Below are 13,324 nucleotides of genomic sequence, written 5' to 3'. Positions count from 1 at the left end.
AGTAAGCGCTCAGCAAACGCCACCCCAGCGCCTAGAACAGCGCTTAGCGCGCCTCCCTCCATCGCCTCACGACGACCGTCCATCGCCTCACGACGGCCGGCCGGCCTCCCTGGGGGGGGGCGCGCGCGGAGGGAGGGGGGTGACGTCACCTCCGCGCCCTCCCATTGGTCGGCGCCGCGCGTGCGGCGACGCGGTGACGTCAGACGCCGGCTGGGGGGCGGGCGGGGAAGTGAAGCCGTCCAAGATGGCGGCGGCGGCGGCGGGGTCGGGGAGTAGGCCGGGCCGAGGCCCGGGACCCTGACGGGGAGCGGAGCCGGGGGCTGCGGGGCTGCCCCGAGATCCTCGGGTAAGTGGGGACGGGAAGCGGGGCCTTCCCTTCCCTTCCCTACTTGGCGCCCAGCGCGGGGGTGGGTGAGGGGGGGCCTTCCCTCAGCCGCCCAATTGTGCTTAGCCCAGCGCTCCGCACGCAGGACGCGCCCAGGCGCTACGGCGGAGTGAATGAATGAATGAATGCCGTGCCCAGTACTCCGCACCCAGGAAGCGCTCAGCCAATACTGTGGGGTGAATGAATGAATGCTTTCCAAGCGCTCAGTCGGTGCGATGGAATGAACGAATGAATGAATGAATGCTTTTCAGGCGCTCAGCCCAGTGCTCCCCGACCCAGGAAGCGCTCAGTCAGTGCGATGGAATGAATGAATGAATGAATGTTTTCCAAGCGCTCAGCCCAGTGCTCCGCACCCAGGAAGCGCTCAGTCAGTGCGATGGAATGAATGAATGAATGCTTTCCAAGCGCTCAGCCCAGTGCTCCGCACCCAGGAAGCGCTCGGCCAATACTGTGGAGTGAATGAATGAATACTTTCCAAGCGCTCAGTCAGTGCGATGGAATAAACGAATGAATGAATGAATGCTTTCCAGGCGCTCAGCCCAGTGCTCCGCACCCGGGAAGCGCTCAGTCAGTGCGATGGAATGAACGAATGAGTGAATGCTTTCCAGGCGCTCAGCCCAGTGCTCCCCGACCCAGGAAGCGCTCAGTCAGTACTGTGGAGTGAATGAATGAATACTTTCCAAGCGCTCAGCCCAGTGCTCCGCACCCAGGAAGCGCTCAGTCGGTGCGATAGAATGAATGAGTGAATGCTTTCCAAGCACTCAGCCCAGTGCTCCGCACCCAGGAAACGCTCAGTCGGTGCGATGGAATGAATGAATGAATGCTTTCCAGGCGCTCAGCCCGGTGCTCCGCACCCGGGAAGCGCTCAGTCAGTGCGATGGAATGAATGAATGAGTGAATGCTTTCCAGGCGCTCAGCCCAGTGCTCCGCACCCAGGAAGCACTCAGTCGGTGCTATGGAATGAATGAGTGAATGCTTTCCAAGCGCTCAGCCCAGTGCTCCGCACCCAGGAAGCGCTCAACCAATACTGTGGAGTGAATGAATGAATACTTTCCAAGCGCTCAGTCAGTGCGATGGAATGAATGAATGAATGCTTTCCAGGCGCTCAGCCCAGTGCTCCGCACCCAGGAAGCGCTCAGTCAGTACTGTGGAGTGAATGAATGAATGCTTTCCAAGCGCTCAGCCCAGTGCTCCGCACCCAGGAAGCGCTCAGTCGGTGCGATGGAATGAATGAATGAATGCTTTCCAGGCACTCAGCCCAGTGCTCCCCGACCCAGGAAGTGCTCAACCAATATTGTGGAGTGAATGAATGAATACTTTCCAAGCGCTCAGCCTAGTGCTCCGCACCCAGGAAACGCTCAATCAGTGCAATGGAATGAATGAATGAATGTTTTCCAAGCGCCCAGCCTAGTGCTCTGCACCCAGGAATTGCTCAGTCAGTGCGATGGAATGAATGAATGAATGAATGTTTTCCAGGCGCTCAGCCCAGTGCTCCCCGACCCAGGAAGCGCTCAGTCAGTACGATGGAGTGAATGAATGAATGTTTTCCAAGCGCTCAGCCTAGTGTTCCGCACACGGGAAGCGCGCAGTCAGTGCGGTGGAGTGAATGAATGAATGTTTTCTAAGCGCCCAGCCTAGTGTTCCGCACGCGGGAAGCGCTCAGTCAGTGCGATGGAATGAACGAATGAACGAATGAATGCTTTCCAAGCGTTTAGCCCAGTGCTCCGCACCCGGGAAACGCTCAGTCAGTGCGATGGAACGAATGAGTGAATGCTTTCCAAGCGCTCAGCCCAGTGCTCCGCACCCAGGAAGCGCTCAGTCAGTGTGATGGAATGAATGAATGAATGCTTTCCAGGCGCTTAGCCCAGTGCTCTGCACCCAGGAAGCGCTCAGTCAGTGCGATGGAATGAATGAATGAATACTTTCCAGGCGCTCAGCCCAGTGCTCCCCGACCCAGGAAGCACTCAACCAGTACTGTGGAGTGAATGAATGAATGCTTTCCAAGCGCTCAGCCCAGTGCTCCGCACCCAGGAAGCGCTCAGTCGGTGTGATGGAGTGAATGAATGAATGCTTTCCAGGCGCTCAGCCAGTGCTCCGCACCCGGGAAGCGCTCAGTCAGTGCGATGGAATGAATGAATGAATGAATGCTTTCCAGGCGCTCAGCCCAGTGCTCCCCGACCCAGGAAGTGCTCAACCAATATTGTGGAGTGAATGAATGAATACTTTCCAAGCGCTCAGCCCAGTGCTCCGCACCCAGGAAGCGCTCAGTCGGTGTGATGGAGTGAATGAATGAATGCTTTCCAGGCGCTCAGCCCAGTGCTCCGCACCCGGGAAGCGCTCAGTCAGTGCGGTGGAATGAATGAATGAATGAATGAATGCTTTCCAGGCGCTCAGCCCAGTGCTCCCCGACCCAGGAAGCGCTCAACCAATATTGTGGAGTGAATGAATGAATACTTTCCAAGCGCTCAGCCCAGTGCTCCCCGACCCAGGAAGCGCTCAACCAATATTGTGGAGTGAATGAATGAATACTTTCCAAGCGCTCAGCCCAGTGCTCCCCGACCCAGGAAGCGCTCAGTCAGTGCGATGGAATGAATGAATGAATGTTTTCCAGGCGCTCAGCCCAGTGCTCCGCACCCAGGAAGCGCTCAGTCGGTGCGATGGAGTGAATGAATGAATGCTTTCCAGGCGCTCAGCCAGTGCTCTGCACCCGGGAAGCGCTTAGTCAGTGCGATGGAATGAATGAATGAATGCTTTCCAGGCGCTCAGCCCAGTGCTCCGCACCCAGGAAGCGCTCAGTCAGTGCAATGGAATGAATGAATGAATACTTTCCAGGCGCTCAGCCCAGTGCTCCCCGACCCAGGAAGCGCTCGGTCAGTGCGATGGAATGAATGAATGAATGCTTTCCAAGCGCCCAGCCCAGTGCTCCGCACCCAGGAAGCGCTCAGTCGGTGCGATGGAGTGAATGAATGAATGCTTTCCAGGCGCTCAGTCAGTGCTCCGCACCCGGGAAGCGCTCAGTCAGTGCGATGGAATGAATGAATGAATGAATGAATGTTTTCCAAGCGCTCAGCCCAGTGCTCCGCACCCAGGAAGCGCTCAGTCAGTGCGATGGAATGAATGAATGAATGCTTTCCAAGCGCTCAGCCCAGTGCTCCGCACCCAGGAAGCGCTCGGCCAATACTGTGGAGTGAATGAATGAATACTTTCCAAGCGCTCAGTCAGTGCGATGGAATAAACGAATGAATGAATGAATGCTTTCCAGGCGCTCAGCCAGTGCTCCGCACCCGGGAAGCGCTCAGTCAGTGCGCTGGAATTAATGAATGAGTGAATGCTTTCCAGGCGCTCAGCCCAGTGCTCCCCGACCCAGGAAGCGCTCAACCAATATTGTGGAGTGAATGAATGAATACTTTCCAAGCGCTCAGCCCAGTGCTCCCCGACCCAGGAAGCGCTCAACCAATATTGTGGAGTGAATGAATGAATACTTTCCAAGCGCTCAGCCCAGTGCTCCGCACCCAGGAAGCGCTCAGTCGGTGCGATGGAGTGAATGAATGAATGCTTTCCAGGCGCTCAGTCAGTGCTCCGCACCCGGGAAGCGCTCAGTCAGTGCGGTGGAATGAATGAATGAGTGAATGCTTTCCAGGCGCTCAGCCCAGTGCTCCGCACCCAGGAAGCGCTCAGTCGGTGCGATGGAATGAACGAATGAATGCTTTCCAGGCGCTCAGCCCAGTGCTCCGCACCCAGGAAGCGCTCAGTCGGTGCGATGGAGTGAATGAGTGAATGCTTTCCAAGCGCTCAGCCCAGTGTTCCCTGACCCAAGAAGCGCTCAATCAGTACGATGGGGTGAATGAATGAATGTTTTCCAAGCGCTCAGCCTAGTGTTCCACACACGGGAAGCGCTCAGTCAGTGCGACGGAATGAATGAGTGAATGCTTTCCAGGCGCTCAGCCCAGTGCTCCGCACCCGGGAAGCGCTCAGTCGGTGCGATGGAAGGAATGAATGAATGAATGCTTTCCAGGCGCTCAGCCCAGTGCTTCCCGACCCAAGATGCGCTCAATCAGTACGGTGGAATGAATGAATGAATGCTTTCCAGGCGCTCAGCCCAGTGCTCCGCACCCAGGAAGCGCTCAGTCGGTGCGATGGAATGAATGAATGAATACTTTCCAGGCGCTCAGCCCAGTGCTCCCTGACCCAGGAAGCGCTCAGTCAGTGCGATGGAGTGAATGAGTGAATGCTTTCCAAGCGCTCAGCCCAGTGCTCCGCACCCAGGAAGCGCTCAGTCGGTGCGATGGAATGAATGAGTGAATGCTTTCCAAGCGCTCAGTCAGTGCTCCGCACCTGGGAAGCGCTCAGTCAGTGCGATGGAATGAATGAATGAGTGAATGCTTTCCAGGCGCTCAGCCCAGTGCTCCCCGACCCAGGAAGCGCTCAATCAGTACGATGGAGTGAATGAATGAATGTTTTCCAAGCGCTCAGCCTAGTGTTCCGCACGCCGGAAGCGCTCAGTCAGTGCGATGGAGTGAATGAATGAATGTTTTCTAAGCGCCTAGCCTAGTGTTCCGCACGCGGGAAGCGCTCAGTCAGTGCGATGGAATGAACGAATGAACGAATGAATGCTTTCCAAGCGTTTAGCCCAGTGCTCCGCACCCAGGAAGCGCTCAGTCGGTGCGATGGAGTGAATGAATGAATACTTTCCAAGCGCTCAGTCGGTGCGATGGAATGAACGAATGAATGAATGCTTTCCAGGCGCTCAGCCCAGCGCTCCGCACCCAGGAAGCGCTCAGTCAATACTGTGGAGTGAATGAATGAATGAATACTTTCAAAGCGCTCAGTCGGTGCGATGGAATGAATGAGTGAATGCTTTCCAGGCGCCCAGCCCAGTGCTCCGCACCCAGGAAGCGCTCAACCAATACTGTGGAACGAATGAATGAATGCTTTCCAGGCGCTCAGCCCAGTGCTCCGCACCCAGGAAGCGCTCAGTCGGTGCGATGGAGTGAATGAGTGAATGCTTTCCAAGCGCTCAGCCCAGTGTTCCCTGACCCAAGAAGCGCTCAATCAGTACGATGGGGTGAATGAATGAATGTTTTCCAAGCGCTCAGCCTAGTGTTCCACACACGGGAAGCGCTCAGTCAGTGCGACGGAATGAATGAGTGAATGCTTTCCAAGCGCTCAGCCCAGTGCTCCGCACCCGGGAAGCGCTCAGTCAGTGCGATGGAAGGAATGAATGAATGAATGCTTTCCAGGCGCTCAGCCCAGTGCTTCCCGACCCAAGATGCGCTCAATCAGTACGGTGGAATGAATGAATGAATGCTTTCCAGGCGCTCAGCCCAGTGCTCCGCACCCAGGAAGCGCTCAGTCAGTGCGATGGAATGAATGAATGAATGAATGCTTTCCAGGCGCTCAGCCCAGTGCTCCGCACCCAGGAAGCACTCAACCAATACTGTGGGGTGAATGAATGAATACTTTCCAAGCGCTCAGTCAGTGCGATGGAATGAATGAATGAATGCTTTCCAGGCGCTCAGCCCAGTCCTCCCCGACCCAGGAAGCGCTCAGTCAGTACGATGGAGTGAATGAATGAATACTTTCCAAGCACTCAGCCCAGTGCTCCGCACCCAGGAAGTGCTCAGTCGGTGCGATGGAATGAATGAATGAATACTTTCCAAGCGCTCAGCCCAGTGCTCCGCACCCAGGAAGCACTCAGTCGGTGCGATGGAATGAACGAATGAATGCTTTCCAAGTGCTCAGCCCAGTGCTCCGCACCCAGGAAGCGCTCAGTCGGTGCGATGGAATGAATGAGTGAATGCTTTCCAGGCGCTTAGCCCAGTGCTCCGCACCCAGGAAGTGCTCAGTCAGTGCGATGGCATGAATAATAATAATAATAATGGCATTTTATTAAACGCTTACTATGTGCAAGGCACTGTTCTAAGCGCTAGGGGTATACAAGGTGATCAGGTTGTCCCACAGGGACCGTCCCACAGTCTTCATCCCCATTTTCCAGATGAGGGAACTGAGGCCCAGAGAAGTGAAGCGACTTGCCCAGAGTCACACAGCTGACAAGTGGCAGAGCCAGGACTCGAACCCATGACCCCTGACTCCAAAGTCCGGGCTCTTTCCACTGAGCCACGCTGCTTCCCCAATGAATGAATGAGTGAATGCTTTCCAAGGGCTCAGCCCAGTTCTCCCCAACCCAGGAAGCGCTCAATCAGTACGATGGAGTGAATGGATGAATGTTTTCCAAGCGCCCAGCCTAGTGTTCCGCACACGGGAAGCACTCAATTAATACGATGGAATGAATGAATACTTTCCAAGCGCTTAGCCCAGTGCTCCGCATCCAGGAAGCGCTCAGTCAGTACGATGGAATGAATGAATGAATGCTTTCCAAGCGCTTAGCCCAGTGTTCTGCACACAGGAAGCGCTCAGTCAGTATGATGGAATGAATGAATGAATGCTTTCCCAGCGCTTAGCCTAGTGCTCCGCACACAGGAAGCCCTCAATCAATATGATTGAATGAATGAATACTCTCCCAGCGCTTAGTCCAGTGTTCTGTGTCCAGGAAGCGCTCAGTCAATACGATAGAATGAATGAAAGTGCAGAGTTGTTGTTCTATTTATTCGATTAATGAGGTGTACAGATCTTTAATTTTGTCTGTTGATATTGACGCCTGTCTCCCCCTTCTAGACTGTGAGCCTGTTGTGGGCAGGGATCGTCTCTGTTGCCGAATTGTACTTTCCAAGCGCTTAGTACAGTGCTCTGCACCCAGGAAGCGCTCAGTCAATAAAAGTGAATGCATGAATGAGTGAGGGGGAGGAATAGGAGCAGGGGTGGGGTTGGGGTCCTGAGGGAAAGAGGGATGTGGGGGTGGGTGTGTGTTGGGGCGCTGGGCTGGACGGAGGGAGGGAGGGATGGATATGCCCCAATCCCAGAGAGGGGAGAGGTGGCAGGAGGAAAGGGAATAATAATAATAATAATAGTAATTATGATTTCTAGATTGTGAGCCCGTTGCTGGGCAGGGATTGTCTCTGTTGCTGAATTGTACTCCCCAAGCACTTAGTACAGTGTTCTGCACACAGTAAGGGCTCAATACGAGTGAATGCATGAATGATATTTGTTAAGCGCTTACTACGTGTCAGACGCCGTACTAAGTGCTGGCAAACCGGGTTGGACGCGGTCCCCTGTCCCACGTGGGGCTCGCGGTCTCCATCCCCATTTTACAGATGAGGGAACGGAGGCCTGGAGAAGCCAAGTGACTTGCCCCAGGTCACACAGCAGAGAAGTGGTGGAGCCGGATTTGGAACCTGTGACCTTCTGACTCATTCGTACAATCATTCATTCATCCAGTCCATGAGAAGTCCATAAAAGCAGCCTAAAATTGGTCATGTCCGTAAAGCCAGTAAGACTATTTCAGGGCCAAATGGGGGTAACGGCAGGAGGAATCCTGTTGGCCCTGCACCGCGACCCGGTGACTCTGCGCCTCAAGGAGATTTCCCACTTGTTTTCACAATCTAAAATCCCTTCACCTGTGTCTGCAACCCCATCGACCCATGGTACTCGTCGAGCGCATACTCTGGGCAGAGCACTGGACTTCAGCTCTTGGGAGAACACGAGAGGGTCGGTAGATCCGTTCCCTGCCCTCCGTCATAATCGTTATTAATATCACTGTTAATCATAATCCACAATTTAGAGGATCCCAGCCCTCCGTGTCTTACGAAAACACTCGCACCCTCTGATTTCAGCGGAAGTCGCTGAGGAGTGGGGAGATAGGAACCGAACGTCATTGGTAAACGATTCGTGCGGCAGAGTGAAATGTGGATTGGAGTGGGGGGAGACAGGAGGCCGGGAGGTCAGCGAGGTGGTAGAGGCAGTGGTCAAGGCCAGATAAGGTGATCAGCGCGGTCGCAGTTTGGAATGGAGAGGAAAGGGCGGATCTTATCAATGTTGTGAAGGTAGAAGTGACGTGATCTGGTGACAGATTGAATGAGTGTGTGGAATGAGAGAAGCAAGTCAAGGACAATACCAAGGTTACAGGTTTGTGAGGTAGGGAGGATAGTGGCATTGTCTACCGTAATGGGAAAAACAGCGGGAGGACAGGGTTTGGGTGGGAAGATACGGAGCTCTGTTTTGGACTCGTTCAATTTGAGGTGTCGGGGGGACATCCAGGTAGAGTCTTGAAGGCAGGAGGAAATGCGAGATTGCACGCTATCCAACCTTGGCTTCACAGACTCCATCCTGTCCTCATTCTCCTCTTATCTCTCTGGCCATTCCTTCTCAGTCTCCTTCGCGGGCTCCCCCTCCCCCTCCCATCCCCTTACTGTAGAGGTTCCTATAGCGTCAGCTCTTGGTCCCCTTCTGTTCTCCATCTATAGTCACTCCCTTGGTGAACTCATTCGCTCCCACGGCTTCCACCATCATCTCTACGCTGATGACACCCAAATCTACATCCTGCCTTCAGGACATCTCCATCTGGATGTCTGCCCACCATCTAAAACTCAACATGTCCAAGAACTGAGCTCCTTATCTTCCCTCCCAAACCTTGTCCTCTCTCTGACTTTCCCATCACTGTAGACGGCACTGCCATCCTTCCCGTCTCACAAGCCCGCAACCTTGGTGTCATCCTCGACTCTGCTGTGTTGTTCACCCCACACATCCAATCTGTCACCAAAACCTGCCGGTCTCGGTCTCACCTCCACAGCATCGCCAAGATCCGCTCTTTCCTCTCCATCCAAACCGATGCCTTGCTGGTTCAATCCCTCATCCTATCCCAACTGGATTACTGCATCAGCCTCCTTTCTGACCTCCCATCGTCCTGTCCCTCCCCCCTTCAGTCTATACTTTATTCTGCTGCCCGCATTATCTTTGTACAAAAACGATCTGGGCATGTCACCACGCCCCTCCTCAAAAATCTCCAGTGGTTGCCTGTCAACCTTCGAATCAAGCAGAAACTCCTCACTCGCAGCTTCAGGGCTCTCCATCACCTTGCCCCCTCCTACCTCACCTCCCTTCTCTCCTTCTCCAGCCCAGCCTGCACCCCCAACTCTTCTGTTGCTCACCTCCTCCCTGTGCCTCGTTCTCACCTGTCCCGCCGTGGACCCTTGTCCCAAGTCTTACCTCTGGCCTGGAATGCCCTCCCTCCTCACATCCGCCAAACTAGCTCTCTTCCTCCCTTCAAAGCCCTACTGAGAGCTCACCTACTCCAGGAGGCCTTCCCAGACTGACCCCCCCTTTCCTCTCCTCCTCCCCTCCTCATCTCCCCCTCCCTCCCTCTGCCCTACCCCCTTCCCTTCCCCACAGCACTTGTGTATATTTGAACATACTTATTACTTTATATTATTGATGATGTGTATATAGCAATAATTCTATTTATTCTGATGGTATTAACACCTGCCTGCTTGTTTTGTTATGTTGTCTATCTCCCCCTTCTAGACTGTGAGCCCATTGTTGGGTAGGGACCATCTCTATATGTTGCCGATTTGTACTTCCCAAGTGCTTAGTACAGTGCTCTGCACACAGTAAGCGCTCCATACTATTGAATGAGTGAATGAGAGAGGCAGGGATGGAGATTGTAGATTTGGGAATCATCCTCATAGAGGTGGTAGTTGAATTCATGGGAGCAAATGAGTTCTCCAAGGGAGCGGGTGTAGAGAGAAAATAGAAGTGGGCCTAGAACTGAGTCTTGAGGGACCCCCACAGTTTGGGGGTGGGAGGCCGAGGAGGAGCCCACCAATGAGATGAAGAAAGAGCGGTCAGAGAGATTGGAGGAGACCCAAGAAAGGACAGGGTCACCAAGCACTTCGTACAGTAAGCTCTCAATAAATATGATTAATAATAAGGAAAAGAGAGTGGCCTACAGTGGTCTAAAGGTGGCTGAGAGGTTTAGGAGGATTAGGATGGAGTAGAGGCCATCAGATTTGGTGAGAAGGTCTTTGGGTACTTTAGAGAGGGTTGTTGTTTCTGTGAAGGGAAGGGGACAGAAGCCAGATTGGAGGGGAGTAGGAGAGAACTGGAGGAGAGGAAGAGACAGTGGTTATAAACAACTCTCTCAAGGAGTTAGGAGAGAAATGGTAAGAGAGAAGCAGGGCAATAACTGGAGGGAGCCGTGAGGTCTAGGGTTTGTTTGTTTTTTGTTTTTTTTTTTAGCCGAGAGGATACATAAGTGTGTTTGAAAAGCAGAGAAGCTGTTGGAAAGTGAACAGTTGAAGATGGCAGTTAGGGAGGGAAGAAGAGAGGTTGCAAGTGTTTTCAGAAGGTATGAAGGGATGGGGTCAGAACCATAGGTGAAGCTGGGAGATTTCATCCTGGGTTACTACAGGGAATATAGGGAGAGTCAAAGAGGCTGGAGGAGGAAGGGGAGATTTTAGGGAGCTCATGGCTGGTGGTTTTAATTTTGTTGATGAAGTATGTGGCCAGGTCATTAGGGGAAAGCGATGGTGGGGGTTTGAGGAATTGACTGTCTGGAACAGCTGGTGGGGGAAGTGGGTATGGGAGTGAATTATGAAGGAGACGTCTTGTTGGGCAGTGGAGAGGGTCAAACTGAAGCAGATAAAAATGGATTTAAGATGGACAAGGTCTGGATTTCCTCCAACAGCTTGCCCCACAGCTCGGGCACAGAGGCGGAGGAAGCCAACCGTAGAGGTGATTGATCCAAGGTTGCGGGTTAGTGGTACAAGATCGGCAGAGGGACGGGGGAGCCAGGGGTGTTCAGTTCACTGCACACGGCGGCGGTTAAGGCGTCAGTTTGAGAATTTACGAGAAGGTAGTTTTGGGTATGGAGACCAAGTGAGGTAGATTGCCCAAAGAAGTCAGTTGGCTTTAGAGGAACTGTGTGGACGGCGTGGTAATAGCAAATTAGCGAGTTAAGGTAGGCGAGGGTGGGCCGATTGAGTACTTTTAAACCGATGTGTAGGAGTTTCTGTCAGGCAGAGTCGGGGAGGGGCAACCACTGGAGGCTCTTGAAAGAGTGGAGAGAGCTTTGTTTTTTGCTTTTTTAAAGAAAAGCAATCTGGGCAGCAGGGTGAAGTATGGTGCCTTTTCCTTCTGCCCTCAGTCAGTGGCCCTGGAAGAGAGGCATGGGCCTGCTACTGAGAGCTTTGTGACTGTCAGGCAGTCAATCAGTCAGTTGAATAGATTGAGCGCTTACTGTGTGCAGAGCACTGTAACGAGCCCTCGGGAGAGTAACAATAATAATAATGATGGCATTTATTAAGCACTTACTACGTGCAAAGCACTGTTCTAAGCACTGGGGAGATTACAAGGTGATCAGGTTGCCCTTGTGGGGCTCACAGTCTTAATCCCCATTTTACAGATGAGGTAACCGAGGCCCAGAGAAGTTACGTGACTTGCCCAGAGTCACACAGCTGACAGTTGGCGGAGCTGGGATTTGAACCCATGACCTCTGACTCCAAAGCCCGGGCTGTTTCCTACCGAGCCACGCTGCTTCTCTATTTTACAACAGAGTTGGTAGACACATGCCCCGCCCACAACGAGCTTACAGGCTAGAGGAGAAGGGGAGCAGCTGTGACTTCCAGTTCATTCATTCATTCATTTGTATTTATTGAGCGCTTACTGTGTGCAGAGCACTGTACTAAGCGCTTGGGAAGTACAAATTGGCAACATATAGAGACAGTCCCTACCCAACAGCGTGTTCACTGTCTGGAAGTTAACTTGTTAACTTGTAGCCTCCTCCAATACCGCTTGTCTGCTGGGCGATCTTGGGCAAGTCACTTAACTTCCCTGTGCCTGTTACCTCATCGGTAGAATTGGGATTGCATCATCCACCCTTCATATTGGACTCTGAGCCCCATTTGAGACAGGGCCTTTGCCCAATCTAGTTGCCTCATACCTTAGCATTAGTGCAGTTTCTGGTCTACTAGGTGCTTAGCAAGTGCCATTAAAAAGAAAACACCCCCTCCTTCCTCCTCCGCCCCTGGATTTCCCACCCTGCAGTACTCTACCTTCGTTTTCTGGGCTCTTGACATCGCCTAGCAATGGCCCAAACAGACACCATAAATGTTGCCCAATTTCTCAGTTTTTTTCCTGACAGATTTTTACAGAATGTGAGATGGTAAGTCAGTCACTTTTTTCACACTGTCAAAATTATTTTCAGTAGTTGGCCACTCTGCTGCCAGAGACTGGCGTTATCCTCAGTGTAACACTTTCAAGTGCCCTCACGATACCTTTCCTTCCAGAGTTTGAAACAGGACAGTTTCATTACCCCATTTTCTTTTTTTCCGTCTTGGTGTTGAAGGACGTAGTGGCGACATTCAGGTCCAAACCTCTTCAAGGGAAGTCCACAGTCACTACCTTCTCTTCAACTTGTAGCACAAAAAAAATGATTTGCCAGGCCAGCGTCACTTCATTTTATACTCGTTCCAATTCTGAAGCCTGTTTATAGATAGGAGGGAAGTTGATAATGAGGAACCTCTGAAGTCTTTCTAGCAGGCCGTCTTAAAGCTTTCCTGATGGACAAGTCTTACTGGACCGAGCCACAGATACCAATTTTAGTATTTTGTTCCTGCCCCAAATGAACAGGCTAGCTCTGAGGGCTTCCCATATGTAGCTTTTCAGAAACAATAGTGTGAGATCATTTTGAGCACAAACTCTTTTTTTCTATTTCAGATATTCATTTTTAACAGCAAAGTTGTTCCGGTTGTCAGAGAAATATGCGGTGGTTTCCTCTCCCCAACAAAAGGATCTCTTCCCTTAGTGTGGCCTGCGTCTGGATTTAAGATTCCAGAAGGAATTATCCATCCAGGCAAGAAGGGTCACAGTGAGAGGCAGGCAAGCAGCAGCCCGTGAAGTTTTTGTATTGAGCAATTTCAATTTGAACAATGTGTGAACAATTTCACAAATGTTAATTTTCTATCAGTATTTCTTTCTTTGCTCTGACTAGGCATAGTCACTAAGATTAAATATGCTGTGGCTCCTCTAAACTATTTCTATGTTGCA

At 52.3% G+C, this 13,324-nt stretch overlaps 1 protein-coding gene across 2 annotated transcripts in view; it reads left to right on the top strand.

Annotated features, from left to right (window-relative positions):
* Positions 1-292: 292 nt before the first annotated feature.
* The window catches only part of UBAP1 (ubiquitin associated protein 1), a 65,662-nt gene continuing 52,630 nt past the window's right edge, over positions 293-13,324 (top strand). For both annotated transcript variants that reach the window (XM_038744194.1, XM_038744193.1), the window contains exon 1: positions 293-346. The gene's annotated coding sequence lies outside the window, so the exon portion shown is untranslated. The remainder of the gene's footprint in view (positions 347-13,324) is intronic.

Source organism: Tachyglossus aculeatus, chromosome 3 (assembly GCF_015852505.1).
Source record: "Tachyglossus aculeatus isolate mTacAcu1 chromosome 3, mTacAcu1.pri, whole genome shotgun sequence".
NCBI lineage: Eukaryota > Metazoa > Chordata > Mammalia > Monotremata > Tachyglossidae > Tachyglossus > Tachyglossus aculeatus.
This window is presented reverse-complemented; position numbering and strand designations above follow the sequence as displayed.